General features: G+C 43.8%; 1 protein-coding gene across 3 annotated transcripts in view; it reads right to left on the reverse strand.

The window, feature by feature from the left end:
• FNDC3B (fibronectin type III domain containing 3B) overlaps positions 1-17,785 on the reverse strand; it is a 189,863-nt gene extending 172,078 nt beyond the window's left edge. For 2 of the 3 annotated variants that reach the window (XM_071566295.1, XM_071566297.1), the window contains exon 1: positions 17,123-17,290. The gene's annotated coding sequence lies outside the window, so the exon portion shown is untranslated. Of the gene's footprint in view, positions 1-17,122; positions 17,291-17,770 lie in introns of those variants that run through there. The other variant, XM_071566299.1, reaches the window with a different exon arrangement.
• Between the last annotated feature and the right edge of the window lie 7,128 nt (positions 17,786-24,913).

Here is a 24,913-nt window from a genome sequence, read left to right on the forward strand (position 1 = left end):
CTCTATATACAGACATATACAGCGAAACATGACCAGAGGGCTACATTCTTGGGTGGAAAACCAAACAGATTTCATTAATTGTTGCTCTATCTCTGCATGCTTCTTTCTGGATGAACCCTTGTATCTGGGATTTCCAACCAGGATATAAATATAAGGATATAATCTAAAAGTTTTTTATACCACCTGGAATCCAAGACACACCTCTACCTCTAAGCTATCTATCACCTTTCTGTTATTCATTCATACCTTGGTATTTCAGCATTAGAGTTGTGCCTGCACTTCAAAGCTCTCTATCCCTTCCCCCATAAGGACAGAAGTCAAAGATCTGTGGACAAGCACTTCAAGTCAAACACACCCTTTGCTATTTCAGGCTCTAACATAAGCAGATTATAGCTCAGCTCTGTTCCGTCTGAACTTTTGTTTCTGTTGCCAATGCTGCACTAATTATCCCTGACAAAAGGCAGACTTTAATTAACAAGCAATGACCAACTTTTATCTATAGACTCTTTCTTCCCATCCAAGTTCTGCCTCTAAGTAGCTATTAAACACCAAATTTTAGCAGTGAGTAATTAAGAGATATTCTTACCACACAGAGTCAATGCAGGATTCAAACAATGCAGGAGACCCTCAGGTCCTGGGGGCTGCCAGGGATGCTCTGTCCATGGGAAAAGCCAAGATGGATCCCTGCCCATGGACCCCGGGAGAGCTTTTCTACAGACTCAGGGTGGTCCATGTGCCCTTCAGCACTCGCTGTTCCAGCAAGGCTGGGTGGCTGCTGCTCAGTGCAATGTGCTTTGTAGTGAGTAAGTATAAAAACAGACAATATCTCCGCCCGAAGCTGTTCAGGGGAGAAAGGGAAGATCTTTCCTGATGCCCTTTTATACAGGGGATGTGAAAGCCTGTCTCTTCAAATATGACAAAGATGAGCAGAGACAGCTTCAAAGGTTGAAGGAGGAGTTATTGGGACAGGTAGCTAAAATGAACACTGAAGGAGAATAACTAATTTAAATGAAAACCAGGTAGTTGAGCTGGTTCTTTTAACAGGCACATCACCTGCTAAGGTGCACCACACCACTCACAGAAAGCTGTCCTACATGTGCAGTGCAGAGCACTGAGGTGATCAGGAGATTGTACCTCTAACACTTCTGCACTTACCTTCTCTTTTGTCCGCTTAGCAAGGATGGTTCCTCCCTGCAGTGCACCTCAACAGGAATGGGACAGACTCACCCAGCAGCAAGGCAAGTCAGGTACCTCAGGCTGCAGCCCAGAGGGCTCAACTGGCTGAACCCAAACAAGAAAAGCAATAGGAATAAAGAAGTGGGAGGCAGGAATGACCTTTCAGTAGCAGCACACAACTTAGGGCTGTGCCATTAGGCTACAAACTCACACTGATGTGCATCTGTAGTATTTTATCTACCAATATGCACATGGAGTTGGATCATTGCACCTCCTCCTTTAATATCACGATGTTTAACTACTTAACTGAGGTGATCTGCCAAGTTATGTATGGCAAACACTTGGGAAACCATTTCCTTTCCCGACAGCCTACAACCTACTTAGAGAATTATTTGATTTACACCACAAAGGGAATTCAAACATTGCTCAAGAGCAAATAAAACTTCCTGCACCATATACACACAACCTATATAAGATGTGTGAAAAAACATCAGTGTTTTATTATCCTTGTTACTTTTGTGCACTCAACACCCAACAGCTGAAAGTTTCTTCACAAAGCCAGTCAGGATCATCCCAGGAGAACTTTTGAATGACCACAGCAATCAAGAATTATTGGAGCGAGATTCACTAGAGTCAAAAAACAAAGACTAATTTTCCAAAACTGATGAGAATTGAGGGAAAAAACTGACTTGAAAGAAATTTTCTGAACATTCTAGGCTCATTTATACAAGACAACAATAACTGATAAATTAATGATTCCTCTTTTTCGAGAAAGGTTTTTAGCTAAAAAACCTTTTTAGCTCTAACCTGATACCATGGTAAAGAGACTGTAAAAATGTAATGCAGCAAAAAAAGGGGGGAAACTAAGAACAGACAGTGAAAAAAGTGAACTAGAAGTACAGAAATTTGGTAAGTGAAACTAAGGCTGAAGTCAAGACAAATCAGATAAAAACAAAATAGCCATGACTTGCAAGAAAACAGAAAGTGAACTACTTTTTAAAATAAGATGGACTGATCTCTAATAGTGGTATAACCCCACTGGAAAACAGAAGTGAAAATAGGGCTAATGATGCAGCAAAAAAGCATTTAATAAATTCTTTCACCCGTACTTGGAAGAGGCAAAAAATGCACTTGTACCAGTCAGATGAACTATCCCCATGGCCAAGCCAGCTTCAAAATCTTGCAATAAAGTTTTGATTCAAGCCTTTATGGAAATGCCCAACCTACTGCCAACAACAGGACACACTAATGCAGAGGGATGGAGAGGAGACCACACTGATCCAGCATCAGCAGCTGAGAGGGAAGCAGGATGCCCAGTGCAATTACATCCCATCAATAAGGCACAGCTTCCAGATAAAACAATGCAAAGTCAATGAAGGATTCCAGTAATAAGGAATTCAAAGACATGAACATAAACAGCATTGTTGTTCTATACAAAACAGGTCCTGCCAAACAAATCCAAGTGCACTCTCCGATGAGATGACATCTTTGGTTGGAAAGACTGCTGTGTTAGCACGTGTGTATTCTTCAGCCAACATTTGACTTGGTACTACACACAACACTGATAAAAGAGCTCACAGTCAAAATGAAATATCTCCAATGTATGATGAGCTGGCCTATGATTGTGGTTTAATCTGTGAGCTGATAACACCATGTGTGAATCAGCCAGTGGGCACAGACAGGACCCGCTGCCTGACACATGGCACGCCAGCAGGATTTAGTAGCCCTCTGAAAGACTTATTTATGTGGTCTCAGGGCCAGCAAGGATTGGACATTAAAGAACAGCAAGACCCAGTGAGCAGAAGTAGGAGCCAGGCAAATCAGACTTGGGCACAACATCAGAAACAAAAATCCAAAGATTAGCTACTGGAGTAGATGGGATCAGCCAGGGGAAGTGAGCAGTATTTCCTCCTCTTATGGAAATACGACTTCATGTGCTCACCAGAAATATAAATTATGAGTAAGCCAGGATAACTCTACCCTTTCTAAAAAAGAACAATAACCTTACTAAATTAAGCACACACTGTATTGCCTACTGACAATTTTATTAGCTCGCAAAGACCTAGTTGGCATTTGTAAAGAAACCACTTTTGTCCCCCTTACCCACAGAAAGCCAACCTTTGACAAAGTCTGCCTACAGATACAATATAATAACTTAAGCAGAAGGCAAGTAGTTATTGCCCTCTTGCTAAGCCGTCAGGAATCCTCCTCAGGAAGACGCTTTCAGAGGTACCTGAACTGCACACAGGTACTGCTGAGAGTCTTGTCAAGTGTTGTGCTGGGGAGGGAAAGTCTCAGACACTCGCAGAGCACTAATAAGACTTCTAGTCCAGTCTCAACTTAAGCAAGCCCCAAACAATTATCTCCTGTATTTTCACATCTGTGTCTTGTTTTCTCAGCTGCAAAATGGGGATAATGAAATACATCACCTCTGCTAAGTGCTCTGCTCTCTACCAAGAGAAGAGAAATTATAATACTGGTTATTCACCAATGTTTATTTAGTTATTTCCTACTAAAATTTACAGCCTGTCCCAGCCACTAATGGCAGTTATCAGTTCACAGAATCTGTTTGACTGTCCACATTAAAAGCTACAGCTTTACACTGCAAGTTTTTTCATATTGACCTTCCCAAATTCGGAAATGCTTAGCAGTTTGGGGGTGAGAGTGAAACTAAACCACCCTTAAATAAAAGCCCCACTGATCACTCCTGTTGTACTCCTGGCCCTACCAACCTACCCACAGGTCCCCTGCACAGTCCAGGGATGCTCCCTCTGTCCCATTCCCAGACAGGTTCTTCCAATCAGCTCCTGGTCTCCCCCCCCAGCACTTTCACCCCTTGAAGCTGAGTTAGGTCTTGTTACCCATGTTAACTTTTCCCTTGCCACACTGGGCTGAACTCGCATCAGAACAATAAAATCAACCCCAACACGTTTTGCACCAACTCAACCACAATTGAGCGAGTGGCCACAATGCAAGATGTCATTCCCAGTTGTTTCATTAATTCTCCAGCCAGTGATTTTTTTTAAATACAAAATAAAAAAAAATTTAAAAAACAAAAACACACCAACCAAAAAAGAACCACTTTTAAGTGCACTGGCTCATTGTGACTTTTAATTAGTGACAGGATTTCAGATAGTGCACACCCACAGCCCCAAAAGGGGGTGAGGGGAGTACATGTATGTGCTTGTGAAACCATTGTTCCTCCGTCAATACAGCTCATCCTCCAGCCCATCCAAGTTCTCAGCTGCCCAGTCACACAACTTTAAAAGTCAACAGCTGGGTGTTTTATAACCCTGGAGAACTCCCAAGCCAATCCTTACGTCGCTGGCAAGGAGCCCTGGCCAAAGCCCGAGGACCCCGCGGGGACTGTTCCTGCCACACCACACTGTTCACCTTCCTCCTTCAGCTGCTCACAAAGGCACAGTCCGGGCTCACAAGCCCTGCACAGTGTTTTGTAAGCAATAAATGATAGAGGCAGGAGGACTGAATTGCGTTGGGCAGTGGCTGGGATCCAGGATCTGCAACCATCTGGAAGTTTGCTTGGCTTTTGTTTCCATCTCCAGCTCTGATAGACAGAAACAAGCTCCCAGTTTTTCTGCATTAACATAAAGACCATTAAAACAACTTCCCTCTCCAAGTAGCTCAGAAATGAAAGCACATCACACAAGCTTAAATGAGGCAGTGTTGATAATATATTGAAGTAAAACTTTACTCTTTGGAACAAAAAAGCCCCACCCAAAAACAAAAGCTCAGTTCAGTCACAGAAAACAGCTTTGTCAACAAGTTCCTGTGACTCCTGCAGAGGAAAAGGCTCAGATGGGAGTCTGCAGGAGAACTTACTGCATCCTTCTCTCTCCACAGAAACATTAACTTCTGCCTGACACAAAAGCATTTCTGCTGAGAAAGGAAACGCCATAGGTCAGTATTAAAGCAATCTCAGTGTAGCTACCAAACAATTAGCTGAATAATACCTTTTTTACATGCTGATTTTTTCTTTTCCAGACTCCTGGTGCAAGCAGAACTAGCAATTTGTTGGTTCTACAGCCACTTCTGAAGTTGCAGGTGACTCAACTTAGATTTTCCTTTCCTAATCACTGAAAGTATTTCAACTTTATCAGTGCACATTTGTTCACTAATTTATTTGACCTTTTTAAAAGCTTTTACCTTGTATTTTAGCATAACTTCCATCTTCTATCAGCAACTATAAATCCAGACATTTTGATTTTTATATATTTAAACTCATATTTGTATAACTCTGATCTTGCTACTTTTTTTCTTACGCCAAAGCATAAACAAAATTTACCTTGCATTCTGATTTTGCTTTGAAGCCTGTGATTATCCTGAAGTTAACATGCTCCTTCCTAGGGATTATCTTAAAGTTTTGGATACAAACCTCTGGCCTTTACTCCCATAAGTGATCCACCACTTTCACAAAGCAGTTTTGGAAAGCACCTTTATTTTTTGACCTGATGTTCAAAGCTCTTTGAAAGCTGCCCATCTCCTTTCCTGAAACTGTGTTAGGTCCAGACCTTCAACCAGATAAAAGTACTAGTAAAAGACATGGAAGAGAAATTCCACCAAGATGGCAGCCTTATCATAGTTTCTCTATCAGTACTGTACAGCTCTGCACATACATAACTTCAGATGCAAGCAGACTTAGGAAAAAAGTATTTTTACTATGTCAATACATTAAAAAAAGGATCAGGTTATATATGTTGCTGCTGCAATGAATGCCTACAGTACTTTCATCACACAGTATTCCAGCTCCTTTTCTGTTCTCCCACTTCTGTGAAATTGCTCTGCTACTTGAACACTCCTTGCTCATATATGGGAATGCTACAGACATATATTCTTTGGTAGCTTTGCATAAAACTCTGTACATTAAAATTATTTATGTCTTTCTGCTTGCCGTAAGATGGCTCCTGTTTGGATAGCTGGGCTGGTTTTGGACTAAGCTGCTTGATCAAAATCTAAAAAGGTTTTTATTTACTGGTGTCTTGCATCCACTCATTCATCTGCCAACATGGGCTTTTGGCTTAAACAGTCCTGTACGCCTTCATAGTGTTTACCTCTCTGATGGATTCTGAGATAGTAAAGTTCATTGGAACATTTTTCCTGTTAAATATTTCTCCATCTCATCTTACGAGAAAGGCTTTCTGCACTTCCAGTCATGCCTGTAACCCTCGCCCGTAACTCTGCCACTTCAAATTTACCCATCTTTCACTAACGTGGGTGAACAGAATGCACACATTTTCCAAAAGAATACCACAAGCACTTGCAAAATAGTTATTAATCTGCCTTCCCATCTCTACTAAAAGCAAAATAAGAGTCCCCCTTTAGGTGGGTGCCTTTTCTCATGGCTCTATCACCACTAGCAGACCATTCTCACACTATGGTCAAGCAGAGCAAGTAGTTGCACAGCAAAGTCTCCATATCTGCTTTGAGAAACCTCAATGCTAATATCGATCACCAAGGTCAGGAAGAGCTGACATTGGCAGAAAAACAAAGAAAACCTTTGTCCAATATACTAGAATAGATAAAAACAGTATTCTTCTGTTTCTTCTCAACTGTGCCCTTTGCATGTGACCAGAGAGGAGTTGTTACTTCCTTCTCCCATCTGCCAAATCCCTTTGCATTTTTCAAAAATGCACAAGATGCATATTGCAAAATATTTTTATGAAAAGCAGGGATGTGCAAAAATGCTACATTGGCAATACTTAATACAGTATGTAGCTAATGTAAAATACTCATTGAAGAACCAGTCAAACCTACTTCCAAGTTTTTAAGGAAAGTCAGCTTGTTAAATTTTCTTCATTTGAATCACCTAACTTTTGCATACACTTCCCTCAAACTGCCTTCCACTTGCCAGGCAGCAGGATAGGGGAAAAAACAGTGTTGGCAGGGGGCACAGACACCACACAGCATCCCTGCCCAAGCAGGGACAAGGCTCCTGCCCAGCCAGCCCTGCTGAGCCCTTCGGGGAAACATCACACCACAGCTACACCTCACTTGTTCCATGGAGCCAGGACACTTTAAAAAAGAATGTATATGTATATAACTAATGGAAAATAACTCTCCTGGGGACAAACCAGTAGGAAAGTTGACAGATGCAATCTGCCAATCCCCATATAGTTTCTAAATTGTGTGCAAAACATCTTCTGAGCATGTGAGGTTAGTTCAGGCACTGGGCCAAAGCTTTGCATTTCCCTCCCAAAGTGCAAGGACAGATCTGCTGCTGCCACGTCGCTAACCCAGAGCCAGAAAGCAGCACTTCTTCCCTATCCAGCACTACCCAAAGCTTTGCAGCTGCAGTAAAACTACGTCACTGCCGCTAACAGACTGTATCAAATTTGTTCAAAAGTGGTACTGCCACTGTTCAAGTAAACAGTTACGTAAGACAGCATTTTATTTGCTTGCATTTCATTAAGATAATGACACAGAATCTTAAATTATGGCAGTGTCACAAATAATACAGTTGATCCACTTACAAACTATTCCCTTCATTATTATTTTACAAGTCTTCACATATCCACATTTTGTACCTCATAATTCTTACATGTCAGAAAACACCATAAGCACTTATTCATCTCCCTTCTTCCCCTTGCACTAATCCAACAATTGAGGATGCACTGAAATAAATACACTTTAGTCCACAAAAATTTAAAGAAGGAAGAAGGGAATAGAGGAATAAAACTACTAAGGCAGACAAGAAGGACCGAGATCTGCTAGCAGGGACAAAACTGGAATAGTCTAGAAGGTCTGAGAAACTGAAAAACTTCTCACAGCAACTTTTGAAAGCATAATATCATCCTATTTCACTGCATGATCAAGAAATGCCAAAAGGAAGTGAAACCGTTGATGTCTAACTTCAGAGTTTTATATCCACAAATATTGCCTTTACTGTAACATAGCAGCTCTCACACATCCACTGAAGCAACCTATTCAGACACATAAAAATTCAAGTGTAGCCGCCTTGTACGTTACATAGATTGTGGTTACAGAAGTATCTGAATTACTTGACTCTTATATTTTATGCAGAAGCTAAAAGTGGCTGCTGTGAAAAAGATCAGAGACTCTTTTGGTTGCACTTGGTAGAATTGCCTAATTTCCACCACATCACCATTTCCTGCCCACTAAACAAGGCAGCTGGAACAGCTGGACAAGCACATCCAGCTCTGCTAATCAAGAGGGCAAAGGGTAGAGATAAAACACCACACACACGAGAGCTTGTAGAGAGAAGACACTTAAATTAGGTAACAAGACCATTTCAGATAACCTCACATGGTGGGCGTACAGTGCCCTGAATGCCATTTGCAGTGCTCACTGACCTGTGGGATGGGCTTCAAATCAACCAAAAGTTTGCACTGTATGTCTAACAAAGTCACAGAGGATGTTTATCTTTCATGCAGTCACTGAAAGCACCAGTGAACTTAACAAGCAATAATAAAGATCTGTTAGAGCAGCATATGGGGTTGCAAAACTAAGTATGTGCAGAGCAGAATCAAACAAGCTACTTCTGCCACAAGCTGACATACACGAAACAAGGATTAAGGCTTGGATCATAGACTCATGAAATGGTTTGGGTTGGAAGGTAGCTTAAAGATCATCCAGTTCCAACCTCCCTGCCATGGGACACCTTTCACAAACCAGGTTGCTCCAAGCCCCATCCAACCTGGCCTTGAACTGTCCCAGAAATGGGCCATCCCAAGCTTCTGTGGGCAACCTGTGTCAGAGCCTCACCATCCTCATAGTGAAGATTTTCTCCTTAATATCTGAACTAAAACTGTCATCCTTCAGTCAATTTTCTGCAGTTTTATATAAAAATCTACAGAACTTCAGCTTTGTTGAAAAAAAAGCCCTCAGAATTCCTCTTTAGCCACACCATTTCTTGTGTATTGGTTATGGTCAGCTATGAATAATGTAACCCATGTGTTCAGTACTAAGTCCTGTAAGAGTGTGGTTCTAGAACTTCATGAAGCAAAACTGGAACCCATGATCTCGTAGCAAAACACTCAATGAGCCAAATGCTGCTTCCTTGTTATGGCACTTGAACTTCCCAGAATAGCAGAACAGCTTAGAGCCACACAGTGCTCTGCAAGAGTTGTCCAACCTGTGTCTCTGGTGAAACCCATAGAGTAATTCTTACTTCTGAACATAAGACACTACTACCTCAACAACACCTAAGCTAACCACAGTGTGAAATACAAAGTCATTTTGGTTTGGCCCTTTAAGGTTTCTGTTTGTTCATATCTGTTGTTGTTTTGAGGTCCTGCTGAACTGGAATTAGTAATTTAGTTTTAAAATAAATACACCAAGAGGACAAAGTACAAATAGACAGTTACTTAATGAAGCACCGTGGGTATGAACTCCCTGCTTGAGTGTAAACAAAATACAGAAGTATCAAAAATTAGGCTTTACTTCTGCTTATTCTTGGAGTTACTTTCACTAGTATTACCTAAGACCAGGAAAGCATCTGCAGTAACATAAATCACTAACTTCTGATTAGAGAACAATGAGAAAATGACTGTGTCAAACAAGCTGACTTATGAATGTATCAACATATTTATTGAATTGCTCTAAAAATTAACCCTTTATCCTCAAAATAGGCAACATACATCTCCTGCCAGTACAAAACAGGTTTGAGCTCTCCAAAGCAGAGCTGACAGCCCGCAGAGCCACAGTGCACAAACTGAGCAGGGGACACTCGTTAGGCTATCAAGTCATTTTGCACTGATCCAGAATCTTAAGTGTTGGCTGTCTCCAGAATTTATACAGGGGATAATTTGTGATACTGGTGGTATTTTCTTTCCTCATGCAAACCACATGAAGTCCCTCATTTGAGAGAAGACAACATAAGGACATGTTCAGATATCAACACAGACATAGTGAAGCACCATTCTCTCACAGACAGACAACTCAGACTTAACACTATCAATTACACTGAATTTAGATTTATTTTTTGCCATCCCTTTCCCATAAAGACCACTAACCTTCCTGCAGTTCAGCCTGCTTCTGGGTTACTCTCCAAGCCCAAGATCTCCACAAACTATTTGCAGCTTAACTCCTTCCAACACTGCCACATTGACAGCCAAAGCACAAGGGACCTCACTACATTTTCCATACCTCATTTCCTTCCCTATAATTCCTGATCCACAAACATCCTTACCAACCATGTCAAAAATTCTAACCCATTCCTCAGAACCAGCTTGTGAAGATGTCCAAGGATTTTCTATCCCTGCATGGCTGGCTGGCAGATACTATCAACAATGCCTTGACCTATGATCCAAAAAGCAGCACCCTGTGGTCCTGTCAGATCAGACCACTGAAACTCTTCTCAGGTACTTGGTGACCACACACCACAGCCTTCCTGGGTCATTTGGAGCCAAGACACAGCCACCTTGGCTGCAATGCTGGGCACACCCCCACTGCACATTTGGATGGGAGAAACATGCCCATCCAACAGCCTGGTGTCCACATGCTTGCACTTTTAGTCATGCCAAGGCCACACGTCACACCCACTGAACGAACAAGAGCACGCAGTCAAAAGGAAGAGGACAGAAGGGAATGCAGTATCCCACAAACAGATCTGCTGCCCCTCCCTCGCCCACATCTGAAGCATTCAAGAAAAGCCCAGCAAAGAGCAAACATTGTGCCAAATTAAGGATTGTGTCTCCGGTTGCTCAGTTCCCCCAACACATGGGTTGTCAGATGGTGTTGGCTGCTCAGGAGGTGCTGCTTCTGCAACACCAAATGCTGCACCCTGAGACTCTGGTCTGGAGCACAAGAGCAGGAGCAACCTCACTGCATGGCTGAAGATCACCTTCAACAGGTGTGCAACCAACAGAACATAAATCACACAGATATAAAACTAAAAGGAAAACTCTACCGTAGTATCAGAAGTCATGGCTGGCTAATGAATAAGGGTGTTCAAGAAAGGATGGGCAAGTGGGACATTGAGAAAAAAAGAAGATCTACAAATAAAAAATCTCATTAAAGCAGAAGCCAATTCTGTAAAAATCCAAAGTAACCATTGTTTTCTTTCACTTGCTTTTCTTTAAGCTGCCACAGCTTCTAACACTTTCCAGCTCTCCTCCCCAAGGTAGGCTTGGAAAACAAATTTCCTAGTTAACCTGCCAAAGCAGAAGATTTGACAGGAGCCGAGTGTCCCTCTGCCCTGCTCAGGGGGATGACTCAGTGGAAATCAGCCCTCAAGAAACGTGTTGTCATCGTTCAGTCAGTGCAACCGAATAGGAACAAATTCCTCACCTTAAAAGCCATGGCTTCCAAGGTAGCCACAGTTCAATGCAGCACTGTAGAATAGAGGGACAGCACCAAAACATTTTGGTGAAAAACAACAGCTTATTTTCAACGCCCTTTTCAATTTTTAATACAATCAACAAACAGATATATATTCTAACAAGACTACAAAATCATTTCCTCAGAACTTTAGAGTAGCACAAAAGTGCAGGACAGTAGTATGTGCTAAGTAAAGAGAAGTAAGAACTGGGGAAAAACAAGAGTAACACTTCAATTGTTCAAGCCAACCAAACACACAACTCAAAGCCAAAGACCAATCATAATCTGTCTGCTACAAAAACAGAGGAACACACACGTGTCCAACTGGGTCACAAACTTGCATTCAGTTCAAATACATCTAGAAGAATCAGGTACATGGTATATCCCAATTTGCCTTATCTCGTTGCAAACAGAGGAATTTTTCCACTTTCCACTTCAGTCTAAGCCATTATTCATGATACTTTAACACCAAATGAAAGACAGAATACTGAGTTCCCCAGTAAAGCAACACCCTTCATGGAGTCAGTCAAGCCCAAGCTGTGCCTTTGTTTTTCAAACTCACCACTTCTATCAGTAATTATAGACACAAAAAGCACTATTTGGGCATTATACACCCCAAATAATCCACAAGCTCTGCAGTGGGTCACTTGTGCTGTTAATTTATTCTAATGAAGTGATGCTTCCAGATGCCATACATTTGCTAATAACAAGACACTAAAAGCAATTTTTTCTCCTCCATGAGTTGGCATTACTTGATTCCCCAAAAGTTCTGGCTGACCTGAAGGAAACCTTCTCGGGGCTCTCATTATCCACAAATGCTATCATCTTTTTAGCTCTGCTGCATTATTCCACATCAAAAAATACATAAGGAGCAGAGCAATGCATAATACTGAGTGGCATACCCAGATCAGTTCAAGTGTCTGCAAGAATAAGGTCATTTATGTTATGTGGATTGCCATTGAATAGTCAGATACTTCCACAATAAAAGGTGACTTATAAAATGGAATAAATTCTAGGAAGTAACAAACCTTACACCAAAGAAAAATGGTAAGGTAATCCTGAAACAAATCAGGACAACTCTCTACTCCCACACTGCTTCTGCTATCAAGGTCCAAAACAATCACACCATCTTACTTCACTAAAGCATTGGGTTTGACTAAAGAATCATGCAGAAATACTTGGGGCAAAAGATAACACTGGGATATTGGTTATAAACACTTGCATTTTATTAGTGGGTGAGTGGGGAACAGGGAGCAACCATGTAAAATTGACACAGCTGCACAGAGGCCCAGAGAAGCTACAAACTAAGCAGAACACATTGATTTTGCTCGTTTAGATTAAAAGCGTGGGGAAATCTGTCTGCAACATCCCAAGGATCTCTGAGGGTGGCAAGGGTCATCTAAAATTGTTGCTTATTTAAGTTTTTATTAACCTCTTGAGAGCAATTTCTCCTACTCTTTTCAAGTATTTCACATGAAACACAGCTGAAAACATGAAGTATGTATTTACATGCACATATATACACACACAGGTTCTATTATTAGAGTCCTCTGCAATGACCTTATAATAGAAATGTTCATAATTACGTATAAGGCAAAGATAAGATCCTGGGATGTAAAGCATGCTTTAGGGTATGTGCATTGCTGCCACAGAATTGCTATACACTAAGTCAACACAGAGAAATCAGACAAGCCTATCATCATCATCTCCAGGGAATTCAAGTGTTTGCTTTCAGTTCTCCTAAATCTAACAAATAAAAACAAACCACAACAGCAGAAACTCTGCTCCTGAAACCCTCTCGTCATTCTACTGAGCAGCTTCTAGAACTAAGAGCAGATGCCAGAACAAGCAAATGCCACATATCAGTATTAGCTACAGTTTTTGTTCTCTTAAAAAACCCTACAAAATACATCCTTAATTACTTAGGAATTGTTTGTTGCTTCATATTTCAAAACTAACATTACGCATAACTGCAGTTTACTAAGCAGAGTATGCACATGGTAAATTTCAGTGTATCACCATTATAAACTGTCACCACTAGAAAAACAAATAAAGAATGTTTCTTATACAGCTGGTGTTGCAGTTGGCTTTTTGTCTGTTATCTGCTAACAAACACCACAATTTACTTGTAAACAAAGGATTCCTCAGATCAGATGCAGATAGTATGTCACTGGAGAAGCCCTTTGTTTTAACCCCTAAGCTCAAGGAAAGCCATCCTTTCCCAGTTAAAGGCACTGCAAAGATTTACTCAAAGCTGCATCACCTGGGACCTCCAGGGAATATTTGTGCTCAGGAACAGACACAGATGACGTTTTCCTTGTGTACTTTCTCAACAGCACCGTCATTTTTCCTCCAAAGCAGTGCACAGATTTAACATCAACAGCAGCATTTCTGAAAGGCAACTCATCTCTCCAACATTGTTACAAATTCCACAATAAATCATGTTTAATTAGTTTGTGCTTTTTTTTTTCCTGGCTGTCTGGAATCCAACAGAGAGGGGGCTTCCAACTTTAACTTTGCAAAGAGGTGCTTAGAATAAACTGATAAAAACACAAACCACCACATCCCCACTGGAAGCTGTTTGGAGTTATCTGCTCCCTGACACACCAGCATTCCTGCCTGTAGATGGCCTGTTACCGTTGTGTATCCAGCGGCTCCTATTTCCACTGCCTTGTTTGAAGAACTTCCCTCTTCCCACATACCTTCCATCTCCAGGGACAGATCACACAGGGACACTAAACCTTGGCCGTAAACAACAAGAGTTTTGATACTCCTGTCTCTAAACGATCCTCCACCGCTCAGTGCCGCTCAATGCAGCGCGGAGATGATCACCGAGGCACAAATCCTCTGAGCAACGCTTGAGAAACTCTTTGCCTCGCCGGTGTTTAGCACAGCTGAGATTTACACAGGGCTCTGCTGGCTGCCTCTGCTATTTATTTTATTTGCTGTACACTAAAGGCTACTGCAAACAAATGGGACTTCGATAACTTGCGGCACGTTGCACAAAACTATTCAATGCACTGGGACACTGTTTCCAGACTTGTTGCCCGTTAACCACATCCTTGGTGCAAAGATGGGATGCTCTCCCAGGGTGTCCCAAACTGCTACTCGTGCTGCTCCAAAGAGGTCAGTCCATCTTCCCCTTTGTCCTTCTTTTTGATGGGAGTGGCAGACTATACTGAGAAAAGCATTGTGGAGAATAATTTGTTCTACTCAGCTGTGTTCGGGCTCTGGGCCTTTTATGTAATTAAATATATTTAGTAGGAATTAAGATCCTCACACTACAAATAAATATTCATACTGTAAACTCTGGTTCTGCGCTAGCACTCATCAGACTGACAACGCACATTTTTGAGGGAAAAAGACAATTATATTCATTAGAAAGTTCATTAATACAACCACACACATGCAGAAGTTTGATGCATGAGCTGTACATATTTTCTTGTGCAGTTTATGAACTGTGTTTAAGTTTGACTGCCCTTAACTGCTCCTCTCTCTCAAAGGAGTTAAATCTACAAAGTGAAGCGAAAAGAACAAATTCTCTGCTCAGAAAGAGGTATAATAGAGAAATCTTCTTTCAGTTCACTAAATAGAAAGGTGTCAGAATAAACACACTTTAGAATGGAAGTCACAAACTTTTCTAAGAGTAAAGATAAAATGCTTGCAGTATGGAGTTACAGCTCTGAGCTTCTTGGCTATAGCAAAATAGCAGCTTATTTTGGCTGCTTTCACTTCTTACCCTTTGGCCAACTATAGGTTAACAGTATGAAAAACGCCTGTCACTGCTGTCCCAGCAATGACCTTAACAAAAATTAAAAAAAATGTAAAAATTCCAAAACAAAAAAATAAAATTAAAAAATGGTAAAATATATTAACTTCTACATAGACTTATCCCTAAGCTCCATTATAAGCATAAAGTAGCTAAAAGACACTTAACTGGGAAGTACACAGTACTTCTGGGGCAGCAGACGTTTCTGCCACAGCAGGGTCCCGATAACAACCACAAATCACAACTGCTTTAAAACTAACGAGAGGGAACCACAAAGTGCTGAAGATTAAGAGAAAAGCACTAACAGACCGCTTCTGTGAGAGACCCGAAATGACCCCGGGAACACGGCCAAGAATCATTTTCTTACTGGTAGCACCGGCAGCATATTCTCTTACAGCTGAGAAAGACACACAGGTGGTAGGTGGGCGAGACCAGCGGTGGACGGGGAGAGAGGCGCAAGATGCCTCCGCCCCGGAGGCAGCCCATCGCCCATTCCTGAGGTTTATGGATGCAATGCCCTTATCTGGATTTCCAGCTAAGCACATGTTGTGTCATCCACGTCCAGACCAGCTGCTCCCCGACAGAATGGAGCTGAGCCCCAGACCAGCACAGACACCAAGGCACTGCCAGGCCTGGCAGTCTCAACCTTTCTTAAGCAAGTTCTGCAGCGAAAAAGGTTGAGAAATAGTGTTCTACACTGAAAAATCTGTGGAAGTTCGAAATCCCATTACCTAGCACGTTGTTAAACTCGAGTTAGACTGGTTTGGCACCTTTCGGCTAAGCCCCGGGTTCCGCAGGGTAAGCGGTCAGGGGATACAGCAGATGCGGTCAGGGAACTGGGATACTGAATCCTCCTCTCACAAACCTATCATGGAGTTCATATAACAAATAAAAAAAAACCAAAGTAAACAAAAAACAGTCAACAAGAAACTCCAACATCTCTCTCTCTCCGTTCCCCCATCCGTGACGGGGTAACTACCAATTTAAGGAGCCAGGCCAGTACTTCTAGATACTTGAAGGACACAAAGAAATGCAAATGAAATACCAAATTACTAATATGGAGAGAGGCAAGCTTGCCCCGCTCCTTGTACTCTACAAATATAGATGGGATAAATGGTTCGTTACATTTAACTCCAAGCCGCACTACCTTCGCCAAAACCTTATTTAAATAGAACATTTCTGAGAACCGAGAAGGGGGGAGGGATGCAGCTGTGGTCTTAACCTAAGAGAGGTTAAGCTTTTAAAAGAGTTGTTCTTTTTTCCCCTCCGTCTGCTGGTCGCATGCCATTTTAAAAAGGTGTCTGGCAAGCAAAATAAAAAGTTTCCAGGGCTTTCCTTCCCAAAGCCGCCTCTGCCAGGAGCCGGGCGGGGAGGACGGGGCCGGGAAAAGACGGTCGTGCCTTTCTCCGGCTTTTTCCTCCGACATGCCCCCCTGGGTCCAGACATTTCGGAGGCGAAGGAGCCCCCGCAGTTCTCCACCTGCGCGCAGCCCGGGCCGGGCGGTGCGGGGCACACACCGCACACGCCCGCGGTGCCGCCGGGCCCCGCCAGCACCGGCCGCTCCCGCACCGGCCCCGGAGCCGCACGGGCGGGGCGGGCGGCGGTGACAGCGGCGGGGCCGGCACCCCTGGGACAGCCAGGCGGGGCTGGAGCGCCGTCCCGAGCCAGCCCCGAGCCAGCCCCGGGCGCGGCCGTTCGCCGCAGCGGGCGAACCCGGGCGGGCGCGCATAGAAACTTTGCCCCGAGCGCGGCCGCGTCCCGCCGCCGAACAAAAGAGCCGGGACCGGCAGCGGGGACGCCGCTCCGCTCCCCAGGGCTCCGAGCCGAGTGCGGCCGCGGCGCTGCCCCCGCGCGGGACCCGCAGCGCCGCCGCGTCCTTACCTGCGGGAGGGCGGTGCGGGGCGCCGGGTCCCGGTTAGCTGGAGCGAGTGCCGGGAGGGCTCGGCGGGGATTCCGCCATGTCAGTGATGTCGGCACCACATGGGGCCCCGGCCGGCCCACGCTACCGCGCACTCTGGAGTAGCGGCTCCCGCCGAAAAGGCGGCCGAGGCGGGCGTGGGGAACCAGCCCACCCGCTCCCGCCCCCGGCCCGCCCCGCCCCGGCTGGCACCGCCCTGCACCGCCCCGACCCCCGGCTGGCACCGCCCCGCACTGTCCCAGCTGGCACCGCCCCGACCCCCGGCCCGGCACCGCCCCGCACTGCCCCGGTTGGCACCGCTCCGGCTGGCACCGCCCCGCACTGCCCCGCACCGCCCCAACCCCCGACGAGGCACCGCCCCGCCCTGGCTGGATCTGCCCCGCACCGCACTGTCCCGGCTGGCACCGCTCCGCACTGCTTCGGTCCCGCCCCGCACTGCCCCGTACTGCACTGCACCGCCCCGACCTCCGGCCCGGCCCTGCACCGCCCCGTAGCGCCCCGGTCCGCACTGCTCTGGTCCCGCCCCGCTCCGCGCCGCCCGCACTGCCCCGCACCGCACCGCCCCCGGCTGGCACCGCCCCCGGCTGGCACCGCACCGCACCGCGCCGGACCTCACTGCTCTGATCCCGCACCGCCCTGCACTGACGCGGTCCCGCCCGGCCCCACAGCGCCGCGGGAGTGGGAGGTGTGAGAGGCGGACATGACCCGAGCCCCGAGCCCCGAGTCCCTCCCCGATTCTCTCGTCGTTACTTAGAATCGTAGAAGAATGGAATCATAGAATCATAGGAGAGGTCGGAAGAGATCTTTCAGATGGTCCAGTTGCACCGTCAACCCGCACTACCATCACAACCTCTAAAGCACATCACCCAGACGCCTCTTGAACACCCCCGGGGATGGTGACTCCACCACCTCCCTGGGCTACCCATGCCTGACAGCCCCTAACAGTGGAAAAGTTTATTCTAATAACTAATCTGAACCTCCCCAGTCTCTGCTCAAGGCCTTCTCTTCTAGTCCTCTCCCTGCAGGCACGGCAGAAGAGACCAGCTGTCACATCACTACAGCCTCCTTGCAGAGGGCTGTGGAGAGCGATGAGGTCCTCCCTGAGCCTCCTCAAGACCAAACTATCCCAGCTCCCTCAGCTGTTCCTCACAAGATATGTTTTCTAAACCACTTACTACCAAATATCACCCCTGGACCACACATCACCCACCGAGCCTCCTTCTGCCCACCTGGCAGGGGTAGGTGGTTGTGATGGACATCGTACCACTTGTCTCCAAAATGCCACTTCTAGTGAGGCAGCCCGTTGCCCAAGCAGTTTCAGGCTGGGGTCAGCATGTGTCCCCAGGGCTCCTCCATGTGTCCCCTCCTTGGCATCTGCTGTGGGTGGCTGGGAAGACAAAGCTCGTGCTTCCATCAGTGTGGTCATTCCTGTGTTCTCATCGGTTGGGATTGAGGAGAAGGAGCTCCAGGCAATGTTTTTCGAGGCTAAAGAAATGCTCTGACTTACTAAATTGTGCTGCTTTAAAGAAGAGGAGTTTACCCCCTGCCTCTGCAAAAGAGCCCTGAGAGCCACGGTGGTCATTCACCTCTCAGCACTGCATCCAAGCCATATGGGAATCATGATTGGAGCTTTAATCTGGTTACAGGAAAAGCTTAAAATAGGACTCAGCCTCAACCCCACCACAGATCACAGCCACACTATGAAGGGCCTTTTGATTTGGCCTTGGTCCTTTGAGTAGCCAGCCTTACTCTGCAGGAGCTCATTGCCCAAACCTGCTGTCCTCAGTCTTCTCTCCATTGCTATATTCCTCAGTGTTACATTTCCTGACAGCTTTTAGCGGGGATTGAGCCACTTTACCCACAAGAGCAAGGTTTCATTTGAGAAACTGGAAAAACCTCTGGAGTCTGAGGCAGCCCAGGTGTATTTTCATCCGTTTCCATTACAATATCAACATAAACATTTTTCCCATAGGACTCCTTGATGTTCTGCTTCTGGTTGAAACACACACTTTTTGGCATAAAAACTTGGAAGAACCAAAGCATCATGGACAGCTAGGCTGGGTTTGGGGTTTTTTCTACATGACCAAAACGCAGAAAAATGAAAATAAAGTTATCTGAAATAGATAATTCCTATGAAAATAACAAATAGGAATTTTCTCATGGGAAAGATTTTTCAAAGTGAAATGGTTGGCCAGCACTAAGTATTGTTTGTCGTTAATTGCAAAAACTTTTGTAATGCATAAAATCTAAAAGTAGAAAAATGTTTTGTTTTATTAGTGACCCAAAACATGCAGACTTTTTGATGATCCTGGATGGAGTTACACAGCAGATGAGATTAATTATTCACTAGGGTGGTAAAGCCTTTACTTAGTCTTGTAGACTGTTCTGTGAAAAAAAAAAAGATAGACAAAAGGGACAGTGAAGGCATTGGTTTAGAATGGAAAAACCACTGACCCAAGCTGGAAAATGACAAGAAAAAAGATAAAATTTAAATTGAGGAGTAAACAAAATCAAACCCAAAGAAAGCAAAATTAAGAGAAATAAAGAAGAGGAAGGAAGTGGAACCACAGGACTGATTTGTATCTTTTCTATCCGATGGGCCAAAGGCTGTGTCTTCATTTGGAGAGTTGAAACAGAGGCCCCAGGCCTGAGGACTTTCCAGTTTCACCTGGGACTGCAGAAGTGGGCAAACTCAAAAAAACTAGAGCAAGGCCATCCTGAGCCTGGAACAATTTCTGCCTTCTCCTTGGACCTCTTTCTTTTGAGTCCTGCTGCCCTGATGAACTGCAAGAGCAGATGGTGAACAGCAACCATAAACTGATTCAATGGAGACTGGCCATGGCTCAGGAACTGAGAGAGAGGGCAAGGGAGAGTGAAGCAAGGATTCCTTTTCATCAGAGAGCTCCTACATAAATAACAGATAAAACTATTTCTTTAATGGTTTACTCCCTGAGCCAGCTCATCTAGGAAGAGCATTAATCACACCAGGAGGAAATGTCTTTTGCCTCTGAAAAAGGAAAAGGATTAAGTTAAGTGGTGACACAGCAGGGACAGACAAATCACGCTGGAGAAAATGACTGACCTCAACTATTATCCAAAAAAATACAGACCAAAGCCATGAACTAACTTTTCTGTTTTGATGAGTCTGGGGTTTTTTTCAATAACACACATATTTATCTTTTATCACAGTGAGATCTCTCTGTTTATTCAGGAAGCAAGTGGCGTCAGAAACACAGTAGCGCGTCTCTTCCATCTCCCTTCCCACATGTGCCTCTTGCAGAGGAGTAGGATGAAGGGACAGTGCTGTATCCTGCTTTGGTCTTTCCCCTGGATCCAGGTCCCCAGGATAGTCATTTCCAAGCTGCAAATGCAGCGGGACTAGACAGAAACCCGACTTCTTTCAAGTAGGAATTGTTTAACCATCACATGGTAACAATTTTGGCACTGTTGACCAGGGCTGGATCCAAACCAATTCTGAATCCTCTATTCTGCCATGATCTCCATCAGCCATCCCCTCCTATTTGGTGACAAATGCCAGAGAGGGGCCCATGGACCCTCTCTCTGTACAATCAAGATGTGGCCTTGGAGGTCAGACATCATTGCAAAGGCTGTCAAGACAGTCTTTGTTCTCTCAAGATACTTTCCCTCACATTTCTGATGGGATTTGAGTTAAACTGTTATTATTCCCACTGCATCTTCTGTATCCTGTAGGGCAGACAGGCAGAGATCTTGGCATCGGTGCTGTTTGACAGCATACAGAGCATGCTTTGATTGATTTATATGCTGAATACTGTGTTGGTTTTCACCTGGGGTATACTGCCCTCAGTCAGTTTTAACACTGCATAACACCAGCACATAGGGTGGATGGTTCTACGCAAACACTGGCTGGACTGTAGCTGCAGGATTTTTCTCTCCATGTGCATTATTAAACCTCTGAGCAGCTGTGAGGTGGGCTGGCTCAGGGCTTGGTGTCTTAACAGGCTCCATTTACCCATAGCAGGAGCTCCAGGTTCACACTGTTAGGGCCAGCAGCAACTTGGATGGAGAAAGACAGAGGTACTCAGCAAAATTGCCTTAGGTGACCCCTCAGCAGGCTGAGAGTCTGCCCTGAAGCATCTCTTATTTGGACCTCACCCTGCCAGGTGAGAGGAAGGATAGGCAGGATGCTCAAAGCAAACATTTGGATCTCCTTATAAAAATATCCATAACAAAGTGATGCAGCGCCTCTCCTCTGTCCCCCCTGTGACGACATAACTTACTCCTTCACAGAATAAAGACAAGGGCATACAATCTCATTGTTAATAAATCCTTTTTGGAGGACTCTTCTCTGTATGCCTCACAAACCAATAAAGTCAGAGCAATTTAACAATCAAGTACTCAAAATCACACAGTACTATCTGGTCATGGTAGTCTTCTCTCACTCTTTTATGTGAAAAAAAAAATGAAAGCTAAAGACAAATTGGATTGTACAGATTAAAACATATTGAATTCTTTACGGTGTTTTATTTTCAAAATAGTGCCTGTGGAGACTGGCACAAGGAAGAAAATCTGCATAAGTGTATGTAGTTCATAATGGTCACTTTTACTGCAGAGAATCCAAAATTCTGCAAGACACTCTTTTTAAATAAGTAGGGCATGTAAACATTAACATGAACCAGGATTTCTATCTGTACCTCTCTATTTAGAGGAAATGAATGCCAGTTATTCACTCAGTGTATATTCACGGTCTTGCATTCATGAACTGACCGCGTTTGGTGGGGATTTGTATTCATGGTATTAATTAGCAGATTTTTCCCCTTTTTAGGACAATACAGGTCAGTATTTCTCATGCTTGATAATGTGAAGAAATTAAGCCCCCAAAAGATTATTCTTGGGATAAGATCAAAGGAATTACCTCTGTATGATTCTGAAATAAAATTTCTCTGCCTCTTGTGTTCGTTCAGTGCATGGTATCTGCACAAGTGTGATAAAACGAGTTCCCTACTGGACATGGTTTTACTACATTTAAGGGGAATTCTGTCCTATGAATCTCTCAGGGATTTTACTGGTAAACAAATAGAGTCTGCTAAGCAACAAATATGTCCAGTCAATCTCTACTAGAAGTCACAGAAGACTAGAGAGAGAAATTCACCAGCAGCTAGAAGAGGTCCTCTGAAAGGCAGTGCCATTATTCTAAAGACGTGATTTCTGACACACCAGAAGTTGTTGCTTGTCAGAGATATTTTTCTATTAGCTGTTTCTTAATCTTTACAAAGCCATCATGGAAAGAAAATGTTCTTGCTGCCCTCTCTTCCATGAGAAGCACCATTGTCTTACAGTTTGTCTGTTTGCAAGCTGAGGACATACACAGGGCATTTTTTACATTTTTTCATCTACGTTGGTTTTATAAGTTTAAATAAGTTCCCATCTGCCAAAGAGCATTGGCACTTCACCAATTCAAGAAGCTTTCTGTGAAGATTATACACCAGTTGTGCTTATTCAAAACAATAACTTCTGACCACTTCACCAGAAGAAAACACTCTCATTTACTGTCTCATGATCATGCATCTCTGCAGTGTTAGTTCCAGTTTTGCCAACGATAAGGATGTTCCTTTTGATTTTTTACAAATATTTCAGCTGAATCTCCTAAACACTGTGCAGCTCTTTGGCTCGTTAGGTTTACTTGGGGCTTGTTTAGTTGAAAGCTCTTGTTTCGGTTCAGGCTCTAAAGAAAACAAAGCAGTATTGCTCACATTGTTAAAGCCAAAAGTAGGGCCATGGAAAAAAAATGTTCTTCTTGGAAGAGTTTGGAGATTGGTATTCATGAAACAGCTGGAGATGAAACATACAGCACTAATCCTGTCCAGTTGCTCCTGGTCATGTTGCACATTCAGGAAATTCATAATTAGGTGGTTATATCCCCAGTGTTTCCCCTGCAGCACTCTTTACAACCAGCAGTTTATCTTCTTGTCATTTAAAAAAAAGCCCAACAACAAAACCCACAACTACAAAGAAAGAAGAGGGGGAGAAAATAAAAGCAGGAATGACTTAAAATATGCTTAATAGTTTCTTCTCCCTGTAAAAAAAGCATGAATCAGATGTTGTCATTTCTGCACATGCCAGCAAACTTCTGCTGATCCATTGCCCTTTTCTATCACAGTAGTTTTCCTCTGTGCTGTATCTCCTTCCTCTTCACAGTATTTATTTTTCCAGTTAGTTTTTTCTTTTCCCTTGCCAGTCATGCACCCGCTTTCCTGTAAAGGGCAGCCACACCTGACAATTTAGAAATAAACGCTTTAGTAAGTAAACATTTATTTTTCTTGCTGAGTGAAAGCACTAGATGTGGGGGTTTTATTCCTAGCTCCCTCCAAGGTTTCTAGTGAATTTCTAAGCAGTTTCTGCTCTTTATTTTTATTTCTCTAGTGGTATCATGAAAGCCTTGCCCCACACTCTGGGAATCTTCATACTGCATGTTACAAATGGTGTTCTGCCAAAAATTCATCTTCATTTTAAATCAAGCAGGGTACAACTTGAGGGATTTTTCTTCTTTTCATAGCCTTTAAATCCAACAGCCTTATCTACTGTTAATTACACACATAGGCAATGTGGAGATTTTTGTGTAGAGGGCAGTCCTTGAGAAATGCTGCCAGCTTTGGAATTAAACTGTTACGAGTGACTCAGCAGGTTTGCTCTGCAATAGCAAAGCATTCAATATGAGCTTTTTAAACAATCATGATTACTGATTTTTCTCCAAAGTAACTTAAAAGAAGACTACTTAGATAACACTGCTAGTTAAAGTCCAGGGGTTTCCATGCCTGTGATTAGGAAGCTACGCCAGTGGCTCAGAAGTCTGGCTCTTCAGAGATAAAACACCCACAGCAATTTCATAATGCCAACAGTGAATGCACAAATAACTTTAAAACAATGAGAATCATAAACCCCTATGGTGCTGGAATGGCAGTTCCAGCCCCTCGATCACAAGATGAGCATAAATCCCAAGCAGAGCCAAGGCAAGAGCCAGCCTTCATCCCAGCCTTCTTATCCAGGGGAGCCTTGGCCACGTCCTGTGCACCTGTGGTTTCCTCTTCCTCACAGAACTTTGTTAAGTGTGGTTTTAGTCACAAATGCGTCGGAAATACAACTCAATATGCCCTTTTTTCCTGCCTAGCCACCAGTGAGCATCTCCAGCCCCGCTGGCTGACAGTGTGGAACCAGAAGGCTCCCTGCTTCAGAATGGAGATGCCCACTCATGCCCACATACAAGTCCTCTGCAAAAACATCAGGGAAAAGCACGATGACTTTCAAATAAGTGAGAAAGATTCCTCAAAAGCTCAGTATGTCTGCAATGAAACAAAATCCTTTATGCTGAGTGGGCAGCGCTTATGAAAATAATATCACCAAGCACTGAACTACTTAAGAGATTGATGTTGGATTCTTCTCCATCAATGACTTTTCCAAGAGCTTCCCCAAAACTGCATCGAGTTACTCTGAAAAGCAGTCACATTTTAAAAATTATTGGCTGAGTTGCTAACTTTTCCAGACTTCAAATGTGATACCTAAGATTGTTTATCAACATGAAATAGATACATTATTGAGTCTGGAATATAAATGTTTTGGTATTGCCTTGGAAAAACCTCTTCAGCTAACCCTGCCTCAGGCAAGAATGATTTAAAAAATAATGTGTATTTTACAATTCTATTACTTTCTTATCTAAAATAAATAGCCAGGCTTAGCCTCTCCATCATGCTCTGTCACACACACTATCACACCTGAAT

The sequence above is a fragment of the Pithys albifrons genome, chromosome 11 (genome assembly GCF_047495875.1).
Source record: "Pithys albifrons albifrons isolate INPA30051 chromosome 11, PitAlb_v1, whole genome shotgun sequence".
NCBI classification, from domain to species: Eukaryota; Metazoa; Chordata; class Aves; order Passeriformes; family Thamnophilidae; genus Pithys; species Pithys albifrons.